This window comes from Erpetoichthys calabaricus, chromosome 1 (genome assembly GCF_900747795.2).
Source record: "Erpetoichthys calabaricus chromosome 1, fErpCal1.3, whole genome shotgun sequence".
Lineage (NCBI taxonomy): Eukaryota > Metazoa > Chordata > Cladistia > Polypteriformes > Polypteridae > Erpetoichthys > Erpetoichthys calabaricus.
The window spans coordinates 115,316,495-115,336,254 of NC_041394.2; the positions used below are offsets into that span (position 1 = coordinate 115,316,495).

The following is a 19,760-nucleotide window of genomic DNA, read 5'->3' on the forward strand; positions in this document are numbered from 1 at the left end:
GGCAGCGGGCAGCAGGGCCGCAGTGCAGCGCATGTGTACGGGCGCCGTTCTCATCCCTACTACTTTCACCATCACTTCCCCTACCTCTTCATATCTTAAATCATTCTTGAGGCAGATTGAAGACTTAAGTGCCAGCTTAAGTGAAAAATTAAAGAAAACATGCTAAGTAATTACAACACAAACACTGACTTAATCAGTTTTAACATGAAAAGATGCCGACGAAAGAAGAGAAGAAGCGGGCAGCTAGGGTAGAGAAAAAAAGAGCTGCTCAGGAAGCAGCAAGCGGATCAACCTCTGAGGACAAGACAAAACCTTTTATTCTGCTGGATTCCAGACACTTCCAGGCAGGTGGGCCAAGTGCATTGAGAAGGGTGGAGACTACATTGAGAAATGGCATTATCAGTTTTGTTAAGGTTTATTCCATTTCTAATAAATCCCATTTCTAACTTAGCTTAAATCCCCCTCATATGTAAAGCTAAATGTCACTGACAGACTCACTGATTGACTGACAAAAAATCCTGACTATTGGCAGATAACCTAAGGTAAATGTTTTTCACTAATTGATCAATCTCATGGTCCTATAGCCTAGGAAAATGAAACCTTACTGAAAGCTCGTGAAAAACTAAGAGAAAACTGTGATGATGTTTCGTATTTAATAGCAGGAAAGGATGATGTACAGTAATGGCAGGTGGTGGCAATGTTCAACTGCAAGTCATTAGCATTGAGATTCAAATCTTGTCTGGATTCTTTTCATTTCCCTTGATCTTTTTTATATTTTACAAAATATAAAAAATACATACAGAAGATTATCTATTATCTATTATTAACACCACATAAATTGTATCATGAATCAAAAATGAATTGTTTAGTACAATAAAACTACAATCACAGAAACAAATTTGTCTCACATTTTGAAAAATGTAAGATACATCATTCAGTTAATTTGTTTCGAATATATTAAGAATGTACATTTTATTCATATCATTCCATTGTGTGGTATCCTGAAAGGCAGAATTTTCAAGATAAGGCTGTTATACTCACTGATTATGGCATCTGAGACTGGCGACATGTTGCATGCTGATTAGTGCATCTATCTATCTATCTATCTATCTATCTATCTATCTATCTATCTATCTATCTATCTATCTATCTATCTATCTATCTATCTATCTATCTATCTATCTATCTATCTATCTATCTATCTATCTATCTATTGTCACGCATGGGCATCGAAGAACTCCTCTAAGGGCCAGGGAAAGGTATGCAATAACCCGCCGAGACAAGAGGGGGGGCTACCGCTGACTTTGTCCAGTTGTTCCTGTTGTTCTTCTTCCATCACAGCTCTGAGAAGTCTCCCAGTAAGGGAACTTAACTCTGTCCCTTCCAGATGTTGCACTATAAAAGAAGCGCCGACCAAGAAAAAGGCATCTGTTGCCGGAAGACCCAAATGAGCCACACGGTGGAGCACATGACTCTCGAATGTCCTTTAGAAGGAGGAATCCCTGATCGGGAATAGTGAATTGGTGTGGTTTTCGTTATTTCTTTATTTTGTTTGTATAATCTCACAATGATTAAAAGGGACGACCCAACTGTTTCCAGTCTATCTATCTATCTATCTATCTATCTATCTATCTATCTATCTATCTATCTATCTATCTATCTATCTATCTATCTATCTATCTATCTATCTATCTATAGCTGTATGGATTCCAGTTCAATTTCATAACTATTATGCCATGTCAGGAATTTGATTTAAAGATTTGTTTTTCCTCTCTTGCTATTTTCAATTTCACCTACTACAGTTCAGGGTCTGGGGATTCTGGCAGTAGCTGGTGCAAGGCAGCATCCAACCATGGAGGAGATGCTAGCTATCTGTGGGAAAACTGACTTTCCAATTCAGAGTTAGCCATCAACAATTTTTTCACTTATATTACTGTCAAGAATAATAAACTTCATCAAATGAATCATATAATTTGTTTTATTCTTAGTAACAATTTTATTATTGCAAAATCAGACATCATCATTAGACATGTTTGTAAGGGGTACCTATGCTATACAGTATATCATCTAAGAGGGCATCACACAAAACATTCTAAAATGGCAACAAACATCTTCCAAGGTACAAACTTGCATTTTGTATTCAAGCTGATGGGAGGGAGTGTTCAAGCAAATACCAATGGAAGACCAAATTGGGGTGCCAGTCCATCATGGGGCACACTCAAATCCCCCACAGTAGGGCAGTCCACTCAGCTGAGTGGCAGGTCTGAAAGAATATGGAGGCAAACAGAAAAGCTGGCAATCAATCAAAGGTCAGTGAAGCAGCGCAGACAAACCATTGGAGTGAATGTAAGAACAAACTCAACGGGAGATGAACACACAAATGCACTTATTAATAAACGTCACCCATTGAAGATATTTTTTAAACTGTCATTCTTATGAATATTCCTGTAAAATATAACTGTCCATTAAAGAATAAGTACTGTAACCTCCTTCGTGGAAAAGTTTTTATTATGTGTAACAGAAATTGCAAAATTTCAACACAAATACAGTAGGAAAAATATATCTAGTGTCCATCGGTGTACTGATGCAGATTTAGTACACGCCCTTTGTGTGATATGTTTTGAGGCAGCCACCAATGCATAGTCCGGTGTTGTTATGCAGAAAGTAGAAGCATGTTTCATTACATACTTTTATAATATTTTTTTTGTTGCTTGATCACAGTGAGGGTAGAATAACAGTGCCGGAGAGAAATGATTGAGGCGCCCCTTGTGTTACTGAGGGCTACCAGAAGTGCAAGGCTGAGTGACTTAACCCTGACATGAACGTCAGTTCCACTTGATCAAAATCATTTTGCCATTTTTGCCATGCACCTACTTGCACCACTGTGAACCATCAGGCAATCAAATTCACCAAGCATATCACGGCAATTGGACATATTGTGTTGTATGCATCAGTTTCACACTACGTGTCAACATGTGATGACCAATTCACATTGTCTTCACTATCATTTGATTCAATTAATGATGCAGGTTCAGTTTGTTCATATACTGCCTTTGCGGCTTCTTGTTTAAGCTCCATTGTGTTTTGGTTGAAGGCTCCACCCCACTTATGAATATTGATGAGTTACCTTTGAGAGGCAAAGCACTTAGAAATATTTAGGATTTTTTGCAGGATAATGGCATTTTATCCACTAGATGGCTGAAGAATACTGTCCTGAGAGTTGCTTAGGTTTACCACTGTAAAGCGAATAATTAAACATCATACTATGAATCTGACTCTGGCTTAACCATACTTACATAAAATTCCAAACCTGAGTCATGTTTGAATCCCAAATATAATTTTTACAGTATTTTTAAAATGAGATTTTATGCTCAATTATGAAAAATAACATAGCGCACAGTAAGCAATCAGTCTTTATATTTTAAAGCACCATTAATAGTAATGAGTGAAATAGGACAGTTTTGCAAAACTAAAACTAAAATTCTTTTCAGAGGTGATTTCGCAACTTTGAAACACCAAACACACCAAAAAGGGTTTTTTTGTGGTTTAAAGATTTTTTAAGCCTCATTCACTCTCTGGTGTTTACCTGTGTTATTTTTCAGATGTTGAACAATGCATGTAATCTGTAGCACATCGGTCAGATTAATTCTATTTATGCTATTTACACCTCCACAGCCCCACCATGCCATTATCCAGCAACCGACCTACGCACTCTCCAGTTTCTTTTGAGTCTTTGATTAGAAATTACATCAAGTTGAGTTTTGAATGTTGCTAGATCTTCACTGTCTTAGGTTACTTGGTAATTTTTTCCATGTGTCTATAGTTCTCTGTATGAAGAAATACCTCCTAATGTTTGTGTGAAATTTACCCTTGGCAACTCTGCCTCTTGTTGAACTAATTTTAAGTAACAATCTCCAATGAATTTTCAAGAACTGCGATTGCCAAGAATGTAAGTTGGAACCATACCAGCAGAACACGCCAAAAAACTGTCTTCACATGACAGGAAATGAGTCTGGTGATGTTTTTTGTTTTCACAAGAGATCTTTATTTAAATAGTAAATGACAGACAGAAGCATGCAAACACTTCCAGAAAGGAACTAAACATCTACTTGTGTTAATGGCATGATTTTCACTGGAATCAAAATGAAATTTACCTCTTGATGTATATACAGTATACATATTTTGTTGTTGCAAAGCAAATCACTGAATAACAATAGGAATCTGGATTGGCACAAATCATTTCACTCATCACCATACAACATGCACAATTACAAGACGTTTACTTGGTAATCAGTATTAAATATACGAGCTGATAAATAGAATAACATCAACATGAAAAAAATAAATAAAAATGAACAACGGTGCACAGGGCAAAACTTGAAAGGATACATGACAAAATATAACAGCAGAGTAGCAAAAGGAACCCTACAAATGCAACAGTTACTGCTGAATTAAAAGCCACACACAATTAAAGGAAAAGGTAACTGACCTTTTCACTTTTTTGTATATGAATTGTAGGGAAAGTATTGGAATCCTCCAAAAATTTCATTTTGAGATTTTGATGAGTCTCGACATTTTAGACCTCCCTGAGTCCGAAAATACAAATTTTTGGAATTATGTCTGTGTGTGTGTGTGTAAACACGATAACTGGAGTACACTTTCACTTAAGTCAACCAAATTTTGCATACTAGTATTAGGTACAAAACGTAGATTTCTATCAACTTTTGGGCTACTTCTGTTAACCATAAGTGGCACTTTACCTTTTAGTCCGATTTATTCAACTTCACTTTTATAATAATTGTTCAATATATATTATTAATTTGATTTGATATATTGTTCATGGCTCTTTAATATACATAATATAAAAATATAATCACTGTCTTGTGCTTTACTCCTCAAATATCCATCCCCATATCTGAGTATACGAGAAAGTCTAGGGGACAACACTCCCGATTTTTCTAAAACTATTCTTGACTTTCAGGCACACGTTAAAAATTGCCAATTAACCTAACACACATGTCCTTAAGGGGTGGGATTAAAACTAGGGTATTAAAAACACAGAGACCCGAGGAAGACACAGAAACTCCACATAGTCAGCAATAAGGCCAAGAGTTTCGACCCAAAAGTCTGGAGCTATGAGGTAGCAACAGCACTCCAGTCCAGAGTGAAATGACAGATTTCAAAGCTAGCTCTCCTGATTTGCATTAGCATGTGGAGAGTTGGGGACATGTGGGTATTATGGTGGCGGTAAGAATGCTGGGGGACCCTTGAGATTGACTGTTAACTGGCACTGTGGAGCAACACAATATCCTGGGTTTACACCTTAGAAGAGTGACGAATGTTAAGGAATTACTTTGGTGTCAGGAGCAAGGAGTCATGTTGACTTCAGGTAGCTGAATAGCCAGCTAACACAGTCAATTAGGTTGAAGAAACTGATATTGGCAGTCGCTCTTAATCTGTGTCATAAAATAAAACAGATACCTCCTCCTGAACTCAATGAATTCTTCTTTTTTTGAGAGGTCACACATCAATCCATAGTCGACACAACACAGAGAGTAAGATCTAGACAAACAGCAATGGCCATTATGCCTTCAGCATAATGACCTATCTTTGGTTGGCATGTGGTCATATTAGTTTTGAACTTGGAAGTAGAGGCAAATACACCCAAAATTGGGCAAAGGTGATGCAACATAAATTGTCTCTAAAAAACAAAGCACACCAGATTCTAAATAGGCAACAGCCACCCACTTGTCTATCTAACCATTCGATTTCTGGTGATGCCCTTTTCAATTATGGGTTTCATGATGCCATATTACAGCTTGGTAGTACTACCAGATTGTCAGGTACTAAATCCAGTGGGGTAGCACACAGTACTCACTTATGCATAACATAATGCAACATTTTCAACAATGCACAATCCAATTCTGGTTTGTGGAGGGTTGGAGACTATTCCAGCATTATTGAGAAAGCCATTCCATCACAGGGCACAAACCCATGGGGCCAACTTAGAATTGACAATCATCCTAAAACTCACATCTTTGGGTATATAGGACAAAAAATAGGGCAAACATGGCACTGGATTCAAATCCAGGAACTGTTTAGCAGGAGCACCAACCGGTTTCATTGCCAATTGACACTAATAAAGAAACACTAATGAAGCAAACCCAAACATCTTAGGGGTTGGAAAGGAAAACTGATTTTTGACTGTGTTATATACAATGGGACGTATAGACTATGCTGGAATGAATTGCCCGCCCTCTGCAAACAATTTCTTAAAAGTAGACCCTAAGAGGTCCTTCCAGCATTTTAGCAATACACCACTGAAAGCGTAGGTGGACAAAGACAAGAGGGTATAAGCACTACACATTCCTGTGTAGGAACTGAATCCAGACGCACAGCCGTGTGAGGCCAACAGGCCAAAACTAAAATTTCCAGTCTCTCTCAAATCAACCAACCCACACATCTCTGGGAGGAAACCAGAACTTAAATACGCAAAGATGAGGAGAACATACAAACTAAGCACACCAAATGACGTGTAAGGCAACAAAACTAAGCACTGCACCATAATGTCTTGTCCCAATTGATCTATACAAACATGTTCCACCTAACATTTTCCTTCAAAACAAAAGATCTGCAGCTCTCTTTTGTAGTCCTGGCAAAATTCTACCATTATTCTTCTCTTTTTTTGAAAAAAAACATCAAAGCATGAAGACTGCCATGTCAAAAATCTGTGATTTTTCCTTTTTATTTTCTAATCTACAGTAAGATTATCCCTTGCAACATGCCTTTCTCACATGAATGCTACTTTTAGAAAAAGAATGAAAGAAAACAAGTTGTGTACAAAGGAGTACCTGTGAAGAGGTGTCCAGCTGACAAAAGAATACCAAGACAAGGGGATCAAAATGATGACACAATGCAGAGCAAAGTCTAATGATAGACCCACAGCAGAAAGAGAGAGGGAGAGAGAGGGGGATAACCCATGCTGGCAGAAACACATGGCAGTGAGGTGACGTGGGGTACACCTGAGCCTCTCAGGCAGGCAAATGGCTGGAGCACTAGTGTAGGAAAGATGGGGATTCATCCTGAGAGAAAATAATAGAGTCTGGGTGCAGACCTCATCCTCCAAACCTCCACTCTGTTGAGGAGGTTGTCATTGTTAGATACTAGGCCCAGTTAAACTATGGTTAGGATTAGGGTTACGGGAGTGTTATCTGACTGAAATAATGATGACTGTCAATTAAAATCAACTGACACAGAAGTAGTTTTGACCAGATTTTCATGGCTCCAAAACAGGACACAACTCACCAATCTGTCCCAGATGTCTGGTCAGAAGTACCTTTCATGATTGACGTTGTTGGTGTTCCATGATGTTGTGGGTGTTACATAACTGATGTCATATGTATTTCAGGCTGCAGTTAGACCCATCTTGATGGGACTCCTTGACTCTGTACTTTGAATGAGAGAGAGGCCATGGAGGAAAGCTAGCAAAAGCACAGAATACTGCTTGAATTCTTTGATCGGAGGAGTGCTAGTCATTATCCTTCAACCCATTAGTAGGTAGTTGTCACTAGCACTACTTATGTCTCCATCCAATGTTCAAGTATATATACCATATCATATTTTATGGTGTTAATCAATCAAGTGATGTGTTTCCCAAAAGTGTTGTAACGCTAAGTTAGCTTCATCTTAAGATTGTTAATAAATTATCGTCTCAGAACCCTTCAGAACTAAAGCAATGCATAAATTGGATTGTAAATAAATGAATAAACCAACCTAGTCACTATTCAAAAATAACTTTCTGAATTTTTTGATTTTGATTGGATGATTATGACTTTATTGAGCATGTAAATATAATAAGGAGCTTTTTCATTACGAAGCTGCAATTCAAAAGGAGTAAATATATTAACATGGCATGCACTGGCTCTGACTTATCTGTGAACATAATTCACAGTTTACTTCACTCCTTCACAGATAAACTGGAGTGATATTGTCAACAAGAAGCATCTACCCTAATCATCAGTAAATATTTTCTTTCAAGGCACTGTTTAAGTCAAATGCTATCATCTTTCAAAGTAAACTTGAAAGATTTATTGGTTAATGGAGACATGTTTGTTCTTAATAAGAGCTCAAAGACTAACGGTTCTGTAATGTTGTAAAGTAGCAGACATCAATGGTACAGATCAGGCAGCACTGTAAAATGTAATTTAGTTTACACCTTTGGTGTGCATTTCTGATGCAAGTTAGATGATGGGCAATATATTACACAGTCCCCAAATGCAGCAGAAAGGGGATTGTGCTGCACTTTAAAGGCAGGCACGGTTACTAGGAATCACTAGATGACACTCTAGACTGGTGGCCATGCAGATAAAGAAAGAGTGCACATTCCCTTAGTAATGAATCATGAACTTGTCTGGAAGTGACTTGCCCTGTAGAGGTTTTAATGCTGCCTCACAGCAGAGGGTTCAATGAGTGACAGGAAGATGTCTGAAGTCTCAGTCATGTGCTGGCCTGCCACACCCACCGATACAAGAGTGCAGCCCCTTAGCACAGGCCACTCCAGAGAAAAACTGATTGCAGCATGGCAGGGCATCCTATAGGAGCAACTGGCAGTACAAGCCTAGGTTGGGGTGCAGATCTTGACAAGCAGGCAAAACTGAAGCCATCACAAGCAGGTAAAAGCTGCATATTTTAAAGGCAAATCATAGAGAGGCAGAAATCAAAAGATAAAAAGGCAGGCAGAAAAATCCTGCACAGGTATCAAAAAAAGGTGCAAATCGTGATTCAGTAATGGGCAACAATCAATAACCAAGAGATTCACAAAGCAAATGGATGGAATTGGACAGGAGAGTTCTGTTGGAAGCATGGTGCCCAATGCTAGACTGAAAGCTCTGTGCCAGTCTCCCTTGTCTAACTGCCTGGCCTCATTCGTCAAGTGACTGCTCCTTGATTAATGTTGCATAGCAACAGGCACTGGCAGGAGGGGCCGGAGTAAAAGGCAGCAGAAGGTGGGGCTAAAAGCGAGGCACAAACCCACAAATGACAGGACAGACTGGGGGTGAAAGCAGGGGTGCTATTGAAATACCAGAAAGGTGGGTCATTGTGATTGTCTATCAGACAGGGCTTTACAACCAGTGAGATCAAGCCCAGTGGGACAGCAGCGCTTTACTTATCTTCTGTTTTGGTTCTTCCTTACATTTCCTTGCCATATGTTTTTACTTGATAGAATGAGTGGTCTCCTCTTGTTTAGCAAATTTCACATGCTCTAATGATCTATGTTCTTATTTTTGTATTTATTAAAAGAAAGGTACCAGTTATTATCTGTCTATCTATTGCTGATAAATGCCATACGTCAAAGCTGAATTAAGGCCCCCACAGGCCCCTGGGTGACTTAGCTTCTTAACAGAGAGTTAATCATACTTTTAACAATGTAGCACATGGACATCAAGTCATTTAATGCAGGTCCCCCTTGATCATTTCAACTCCCGGATACATTTCATCAAGTGAGGGTGGTGAGGCCCTTGATCATTTTGGTGTGTGGGCACTCCATCATTTCATTGTGGTGTGGATCTTAGTAAAAAAGGCCCCTTGCAGTCAGAGAGCCCTGGGCATACAACCAGAATGCCCTGATGATAGATCCACCCCTGCCATAAGTGCACCCATTTCTGTTAAAAACTCATGAGTTCCATGCAAATCGCATGCCACAATGCTGATGACATGGCAATAAGCACTCATGTCATTAAAGATTGACATCCATAAAATAGAAAACATAAATGAAGTTACAAAACCTATAAAAACATACAAAGCATTTACTCTATGTATAAAAAAAGAAAGAAAATTGTGTAATAATGCTGCTAGATCCAAACACCATATATCTATTAATTTGATTAACTCTTCCAATGCAAGATGGTGAGGAGTGAACAAAGTCTGGAACAAACCCCTAATGAAATTCCAGGTTTATTACTTCAAAGTAGTATTCTCATCAAAATTGTTCTAATGTTCTAAAATACAAAATAATTACATTAAAAAATTAGATACAATAAAAAATACATATGATGCAGTTTTCCTCCAGCCCTTCGTTTTCATATCTGTTCAGTCTAGATCTGGTTCACGGAGGGTCTATAGCCTACCCTGAAAGCTTTGGGTTAAAGAAAGTCTTCACCACACTGATGTCCACACTTAAAGGGCCATTTTCAAGTCATCAATCAAAGTTATGTAATAAGTGAACTAGACATAAAAATCCACACCGACATGAAGAGCCCGTGAAAAGTCAGTAAATGGACCAATGTTTGAAACCAGGATGTTGGAGCTGTGAGATCCTATTCATGTGGGGCCAACTGTAAGTCAACAACTACATTAAGTGGCACCTCTTTGACATTCGACTTGCTGAAGGTAAGGCAGACAACAAGGTGAGAGACTGAACAAACTCCATGCAGGCCAAGAATTGAACCCACCCTCCTAGAGCCATCAGGGAAGAATAATAAAAATGGGCCATGATACCCTCCATTTTAGTCTCAATGTCTCATCAATTATATATTATGGCATAATATTCCTTATGGTCGATGTTGTCTGTTTGCCTATATTAGTACATTAGAAGCATTATGACAAGAAGAGGCCATTCAGTCCAACAAGCTCATCCATCCTATTCACCTAGAATTTCCAAAGTAACATCAAGTCAAGGTTTGTGGTTCTATGGTTCTTTGTGTGAAGAAACCTTTCTAACATTTTTTGTGAAATCTGCCACTAACAAGTTTTCAACTGTGTGAATTTATTTAAAAGTAACAGTTTTGATCCACTTTACTAACTCCTTTCATAATGTGTACACTTCAATCATGTCATCTCTTAAACTGGAAAGGTTCAGCTCCATCAATTCCTCCTTGTAGCTCATTCCTCTTAGTCCTGGAATCAGTTTAGTCTCTCTACTTTGGATCTTCTCTAACACTGCAGTTCCTTTTTCATAATATACAGACCAGAACTGTACATAGTACTCCACGTAATGCCTCACCTGTGAGTTAAGCATAACCTCCCTTGACTTGTACACCCCATATTGTGATGTACAACCTAACATCCTGGTACCCTTCTTGATCGCTTCTGCATACCCTCTTAATGTACATACTGTAATTACACATCTACTATGACTCCTTAGTCCTTCTCACAAGGTGTACTTTCAGGATTCAGACCTGCCACTGCATTCATATCTAACATTTCTGCTGTCTACCTGTAATACTTCACATTTACATTAAATTTAATCTGTCACAAATCTGCCAAGCCTGTGTGCTATCTAAGTTCTTCTGTAACAATGTAGCCAGTTCTACCCTTAAACTTAATCAGTTTAGTGATTTTATTCTTGTCTAGATATTTTATGTATATTAATAACAGCAGCAGCCCCAGCACTGATCACTGAGGTACACCACTTTTAACAACACCTGATGCTGATAAGATTTCACTAACCATAACCCTTTGCTTCCAGTGTTTGAGCCAATTTTTTACCCATTTACATACCTCGTTCTGAATTCCCATTTCTTTTAGTTTGATCCCTAACCTTTCATTGGTACCTTATCAAAAGCCTTCTGAAAATCAAGAGAAATAATATCATATGCACCTCTCTTATCATGTCCTTTTGTTGTTTCCTCAGAGAATTCCAGCAGAATAGTAAAACATGGCCTCCCTCATCTAAACCCATACTGACTGTATAGTAAAACTCTTCTTCTTGCCATGTCTGGCTCAATCTTCTCCTCAATTATTCCTTCGATTAATTTACCTGTGAAGAACGTTATGCTTACTGGCCCTATATTTACCTGGATCTGCCTGATGGGATAATATTTGCTAGCCTCCAGTCCTTAGGAGGTCCCCAGTGTGCATTGACTTTTGAAAAACATGAGTCAAGGGTTTATATATGCAATCGGTAACCTCCTTAAGCACTCAAGGATAAATATTATCTGGTCCTGGCAATTTATTAGATTTCAGCCTTTTTAATCTAAGCAGCACTTCTCTCTCTACAATTTCCAAATCACTCACAACCTCCATAGTAGTCCCTGTTACTGCTGTGAAATTATCCATTTCTTTAAACAGTTCACAATGAATGGATGGATCGCCAAATGGAAGTGATGTGAGAATGTGTTACCCTACATAAGAGCAACAGGGACCACCAATATGTATTCCAGAAATGTGACTTAAAACAATTTGGGGTGCACATGGTGTGAGTTTCATCAGAGCTGAAAGAAACTCATTTACAGGAGTTAGCGAACTGACCTTCTTTTCCATATGTCAGCAAGGTTTCACACCATTGGGATTCTGACATTCTATCCATGGTACAAGAGTCAAATGGACTGTTTGAGCAAAATATACTTTTATACACAGAGAATAAAAATCTGCACAACTGGCCTGAGATTAATAGAGTTATCAAATTACTGCTACAAAGAAACAAGCATGGCCTGAACGTGTTAGGTGAAATTCACATTTATAGGGCATAAGACTTAACTGACAACATCAACTTTATTGCTGTATGTATGTATTTGTATGTTTCCGCAATGTACTTGAGAAAAATACAATACCAAAATAAACAGATAAATAAATAAAATATATTCAATAATTTGCATGCAACATATACTGTATATACAATTATATACAGTATGTATTTTCCAGTTTTATAGTATATACATGTGCCACTTACATTTAATTTTTCCCTGCATTCTAAAGTATATTATTCCTGGATGGCTTGTTTTTTTTTTGTTTTTTGTTTTTTCTGTCCTCCCTGGCCATCGGACCTTACTTTTATTCTATGTTAATTAGTGTTCCTTTATTTTAATTCTTATTTATTTTGTCTTTTTTCTCTTTCTTCATCAAGCACTTTGAGCTACATTATTTGTATGAAAATGTGCTATATAAATAAATGTTGTTGCTGATGTAAGCATTGTGATAAGAACTGACATATAGGAAACTGGAATTGATAAGCCCATCACTTTTTAAAAAATGTAATTGAATGTCATAAGGTGGCAGGAAAAGAAGGAAACCACTAAGCAAAAAGGTGGAACTGTGTGTGCACAAGCACTCCTTTCACTCCACTGTCAGCTTTACCTGTCACAATATGTTATCAGTACAGCATGGAGTAGAAGTGTACACGTGCAACATGCGATTTGGGTTATGTGTCATGGATGTCTTAGCTATGGTGTAACATACTCTGCTATTGTAGTTTTAATGGATTAGATATTTGATAGTTAAGATTTAAATAGTCTACTTTATAATGTTCATTTCTTTCACTTTGCTTTCTTAATTACAGTATAACAAAGCTTTGCAGTTGTGAACCCTGAGAAAGATGCTGCTTAAAATAAATTTGGATACTACTCTTGCAGATTTCAAAGCTGTGCATGAAACAAACACCTATAAAATGAATTGTGATTTTAGGTCAATAGTGATGTTAACAAAGTAATGTATCCATCCATCTAGCCATCCATCCATCCATTTTCTGAACCCATTCAGCCCAGTTGTGGTTAAGCACTTGGCAGCATCAAATATTAGGCAGTAATCAACTTTAGACAGGGCACCAACAATTTAAAAGGTGATACCATACAATATCATATCATACAATATCACACCATACTAGACTATACCATACCCTGCCATATCATATAATACCATGTCATACAATAACACATCATACCATTCTATACCATTTAATACCATATCATATCATGCTAGCATAGCGGATCTGCACAGTACTAACTCTGTCTGTTTCAATCTCTGTGTGTCTTGCTGCCTTTATTCATCGGACATTCCCGACTTTTTTTGGACACCAGAAGACAATATGCCCTGGCATGGACGCTGGACGTTTTGTAGTTTTATATATAGAGAGATAATACTATACAATTATGGAGGAATATTTCAGACAAAGTTAATTAAATAAGTAAATACACAAAAAAAAAATAAAAGTACTGTGAAATGTGACAAATAAAAATTTACATAAAATGTGTGCGTAAATAAACAAATGTGCAACGAAATATGTTTTTTGTCGCTTATGTATATATTTATTTATTTATTTAATGTTGTTTCTAATACTCCTTTGAATGCAGGCTTGGATTTAAAACTGTCACTTTGCCTTGTCAAAGCTGAGAGGGCGGGTTCTAGCAAGTGCTGTTGTTTTGATTGGTGAATTGTCTGCAGAATGGGCGTATGTGATTTACTTGACTTGGGAAACCTGTGGCTCCTGCGCATGCTCAGAGTTGAGACTGAGCACGTCGATTACAAGTCCAAGAAAAAGTTGCCCAGAATGACATATTCTGCTCACATTTCATGCTCTTTTTCTTAATTTATTGTCATATTTCACACTACTTTTATTTATTTGCATATTTATTTTATTTTGTTCTACAAATTCCTCCATATTCAACACCGTATAATATCTATAATATCTTATAATACTATACCAGACCATATTATAAAATACCAAACATAATACCACACCATCCATCCATCCATCCATTTTCCAACCCGGTGAATCTGAACACAGGGTCACGGGGGTCTGCTGGAGCCAATCCCAGCCAACACAGGGAGCAAGGAAGGAACCAATCCCGGGCAAGGTGCCAACCCACCGCAGGACACACACAAACACCAAGCACACACTAGAGCCAATTTAGGATCGCTTTGGGAGGAAACCGGAGTACCCGGAGGAACCCGCACAGACACGGGGAGAACATGCAAACTCCATGCAGGGAGGACCCAGGAAGCGAACGCGGGTCTCCTTACTGCGAGGCAGCAGCGCTACCACTGCGCCACCGTGCCACCCACAATACCATAACATATCATATAATCCCAGAGCATATAATTTTACATAACGCCATATGCTAGAATATCATATCATACCTTACCATACCAAGCTATGCAGTGTTATACTATACCACAACATACAGTGCCATATCATATCATACTAAAAATGCCATATTATATATTATTAGTGGCCCACTTCTTCTCTCCTTCCGTCAGCATCTTTTCACATTAATACTGATTAAGTGGCAGAGTGGTGGCTCTGAGGCTAGGGATCTGCACTGGCAATCGGAAGGTTGCCGGTTCAAATCCTGTAAATGCCAAAAGAGACTCTGCTCTGTTGGGCCCTTGAGCAAAGCCCTTAACCTACAATTGCTAAGCATTTTGAATAGTGAGAAAAGCGCTATATAAATGCAAAGAATTACAGAATTATTAATATTAAGTTTGTGTTGCAATTATTTAGTACATTTTTCTTTCATTTTTTAGTTAAGCTGGCACTTAAGTCTTCTATCTGCCTCAAGAATGATTTAAGATATGAAGAGGTAGGGGAAGTGACGGCAAAGGAGGTAGGAAATGAGACCAGCACCCGTATGCATGTGCCGCCCTGCTGGCCATTGCCGAGAGTTGATTCTACAATAAAATGAAATAAAATGAGGAATAACCTTGGAGGTCACATAGTATATGTGTACCAAATTTCATGTCAATAGGTCAAACGGTTTGTGAGCTACAGGTGATTTAAAATCCTGGACAGACAAACGAACAGCCACAGTAGCGTATTATATTAGATGATAATCACATGCCAGACAATACTATAAAATACAATATCATACCAGGTCATACCATAAAACATCATACTATACCCTAACCTATCACATAATACCACAACATATCAATCAGATCATTTCACATAATACAAAGCCATATCATATCATGCCATACATTACCATGTTTTACCATGTTATATCATATCTTACTGTACCGTACCATACCATACTCAAACTTGTTTAACTTAATTCAGGGAGTTGGAGCCAGAGCCTATACTGGCAGCACAGGGCACAAGGCAGGAAATTGTCCTAGTTGATGCACCTCTTCATCGCAGGCTACACCCACAGTTTGCACCACACCATGCCATAGCCCATTCAAGAACAAGTGGCCTATCCTTGGGGACGCTGGTCGCAAGGCATGAAACAGCCCTGGGCACGGCTCCTGTCCATCTGATGACTCTGTCACACTGAACACTTTTCAGATCTGTCTTTAATTCTAACTTGCACCTCTCTGGTGACCAGATGCCCCCCCTCCTTTTCCACTTACATGTAAGTAATCACAGACAAATTAAGAGTGCGCACTCAGTAACGGGCTGCGGGTTATCGATGTCATGAAGACCGTCACACGGTTAAACGAACCCCGCTGCAGTTGCCCGGTTCGTTGTTTCTTCTCGTTAATATTGTGAAGTCCCCCCAAGTCTAAAGCTGAAAAGACGACCGTTCAGACAGAATGTTTTCACTCTTTTACTTGTTTTCTCACACCCGCGGAGACCACCCCCCCTTGTCTCTCCTTCTTCTATCGGCACTTCAGCGGTTGTGATCGCGGCACACAATTTGGTCGCCTAAACATTTTTAAACACAGCATGGTTTCTAATTATTAAAGCGGACACTCGATGTTCACGAAGGCGCAGTCGGCCAGGCTTTGCTTCACCGGAGCCTCACAAGCTGGCAGGCTCAAAGTGTCTCAGAGATTTCCAACTCGAAGCCCCTCGTCCGCCGACCTGGCCTTGAGTCAAGCCCAGTCCTTCACTCACAATATCGGGTCGTGTTCCTCCTTTCAGCCATTTGCGGCTAACCGCTCTCTTCGTGCGCCGCGCTGTTTTCTAAATGCCCACAATAAGAACTCCCGTTATAATGCGCGGAGAATAAGCGAAAGGAGCGGGGCGAACACCGTCCCAAAGTTTGATCTGCCCATGATCGGGGCCGTGTAAACATCACCAGAAATCGATCGGTGTGAGCGACTTGAGCCGATAATCATCACTTTGAATTCATGGGCTTCCGCGGATGATGCGCCAGAGAGGGGTTTTAAAATACAGCAAAGAGGAACAAACGATCTCCTGTCGGTTATCATTATATTATAATGTTTGAGGGTCTGTGGATTTAAGCTGAGATGAAAGCTTCAAGAACTTCTAATACCGAACTCTCAGGACGGAAGGATCAATAGCTCATGCAGTGTCGGTGCTTCTTTACCAACTTCTCACTGCATAGATGCACTCCTTACTTAAGTATTTTTTCCTGATTAATCGAGTTATTATACTTACAAAACTCGAAATTAGTTTAAAGACTTAAGTAATTCAGTCAGACTTCAGTACTAGGGTGTTGTACCGTGTTAGCCATTATGAATGTAGAGAAAAGCCAAGCAAAATGACACCTTTTATTGGCTAACTAAAAAGATTACAATATGCAAGCTTTCGAGGCAACTCAGGCCAGATGTAATTTTGAAGTCAGACTTCAGAACTTCAGAAGAGGGGATTTCTGGGTGATCAACTTCGGTTAAGGTTGAGAACCCCAGCTCGTTCTCTATTTCCATAAAGCTCCATTCTTTCGCTTTCTCATTTATCGTGGAAAGAAACACGACCCATACTTTCATGTATTTTTAAACCAACAGAAAAAAACGATAAACCTGCAAATTATATAGTGGACTGTGGAAAATGACTAATTCTGTTTTAAAAGTAATTAGTTATATGCTGCTGGGAAATTTACAGGTTGAAAACATTATAAAAAAAAAACTTGAACAGCAACATCCTGCATGCTAAATAAATTCTTACAGCTTCCAATTTAATAAATGTAATAAGGGTGTACATGTATATGTACATCTTAAGTGTTAATTTATCCCTTGTTAATAATTATACCACACTGCGAGCTGAACACGTTTAGTAAGCTTCACTTGTGTTTCTCGGCGCATTTTATAGCGCTTGTCCAGAGTGCTGTGAGCATCTACTAATATAAAATGTTTAAAATAAAACATGAAATAATCACTTTAAACGGGCATCTTCGGTAAGCGTCGACTGTCTTATTAGAAAGAAGTGAAGAATGATTGAATTGTTATGTTACGATTACTTTTTAGTATACTAATGTCATGAATTGATTGTTTTTATCATTAAGAAGCCTTACATTTGGTGTTAATAGAGTATGAATAGCCCAGAAAATGTGTGAGACAAACTTGCGACTTAAAATAAGGATGACAGGGTTTGAGAATCAGGGCAAGGGAATAAAAAAGGGGTGGGGATCATCAAGATGTCTGTGATTAGTATCAACGAGTGCTTCGTATAAGTTAATACATCTTTTCGGACACTTAGATGGCAATCGGAAACAAGAAAACTAAACAACAAACAGAAATAAAGACGTAAAGAAACTCACCTGTTGGGAGTTTAAAAGCAGGCAAGAGTTGAGGATTGGCAGGGAGGAAGGTGGCAGGGGGCAGATTTTGTCAGGGAATAGCGGAGTTTTTGTCCCCCCTTCCTGTGTAGTTACAGCGCAGGGAAGGCAGGAATTTCGGGAATTACTGCTGGTATGGAAAGAAGTCGCAGAGAGAGAGAGAGGGAGAGGGGCAGGGCAGGCGCACGTAACGCGGGGTCGGCGGAGGTGGGCTGGTCCGGCTTGGAAAAGGAAAGGAGCCGCGCAGGCTTCAGTGGGCTGGACGGAGGAAATCACAGGACGTCTGCTCTGTGAGCTAAAGCGGGGGAGGGTCGCGTTAGTGCCGGCGGCATCGCGCATTGTTTTCATGGAATCCGACAGAAGTGGACGCAAAAATAGCGACTGAGGATTTGTTTTTTTGCATCTACGTAATAAAACATCACCGACCTCGCTCTCTCTCTCTCTCTCTCTCTCTTTTGTCCACGTTTATTAAAAGTAAAGCGATCACTGTAGTTTCCAGCGCCGACAGCGATAGGATCACCACGTCCACTCGCCATTCAGGTTTGCGAGAAAGTGGAAGGACTCGCATTGAACGTTTCGATGTTGTCGCCACCCACACGTTTGACCGAGGCGCCTTAAACGGATTTTTTTATATATATAATCTGCAACTGTGGAGTACTGATATAGACTTAAAAAAAAGTTTGACACTTGATGGCAATGTGCTTCTCGTAATCCCGATCCGGAGTTCCCACTTCTGGTATTCGTTCCAGCTCGACATTCAGTTAAAGAGGAATACAGTCTGATTTTCTTGTCGATATCCTCTGTAATCGCTTTCATCTGCCCGGATCCGCTCACGTTTACATCTGTCATGCACGTTTATCAAAATGTTACATCAGATTTTTGAAGAAATCCTTTTTCGAGGTGCTTCCGAAGCTCACCGTGTCGTCCTGATGTCATTTTACCGCTGCGCAGATCAACAAAATCGAGGTGGAGACGCGCATTTATTAGGGTACAGATAACGGAACTGGAGCGGTACTGGTGGGTGTACAAAGACGGCTGGGGTTTTTGTTGCCAGTAAAGCCAGTTTGCTTCATCGTTGTTCATCCATTGTTTAAACATATTCGCTTCATCTACATGTAAACCAATGCTAGCCGAAATTATGGAGCTGTGCTTCTTCCTCTTCTCACACAGGGTTGACAGGTTTTATGGTTAAAATTCTCACATAGTCACCTTAAACGCCCAGATTTTACCCCCCGTCCCAACCCCCCACCCAAAAAAGTCCCATAGATATATAATTCAGTTCATGGTTGAAGAAGACCAGAGCCAATCCCAGCATCACAGGATACAAGGTAGGAAACATTCTGGACAGGACCCAGTCCACCACAGGACCCACTCACACTCGGCCCAGTTTGAAACCACCACTTCGTTGATGATGTGGAATGAAAACTTAAGTCCCCTGAAGATGCCCCATATAGACACAGAGAGAACAAGCAATCTCCACAAAAACACCTGGTTGTAGAATTTAAACCCAAGTTGGTGGATCCATGTAGAAGAAGCACTAAGCAGTGATCTCTCATGCTGCTTACAAGAGATGCTTTGGAGTGA

General features: G+C 39.3%; 2 protein-coding genes across 3 annotated transcripts in view; both read right to left on the reverse strand.

The window, feature by feature from the left end:
- LOC114648663 (transcriptional enhancer factor TEF-3-like) overlaps nt 1-18,596 on the reverse strand; it is a 224,442-nt gene extending 205,846 nt beyond the window's left edge. Inside the window, exon 1 of one of the 2 annotated variants that reach the window (XM_028797860.2) lies at nt 18,159-18,596. The gene's annotated coding sequence lies outside the window, so the exon portion shown is untranslated. The remainder of the gene's footprint in view (nt 1-18,158) is intronic. The other variant, XM_051929556.1, reaches the window with a different exon arrangement.
- Nucleotides 1-19,760, reverse strand: part of tulp3 (tubby-related protein 3) — a 470,805-nt gene that overhangs the window by 44,351 nt on the left and 406,694 nt on the right. The gene's annotated exons all lie outside the window — the stretch shown is intronic.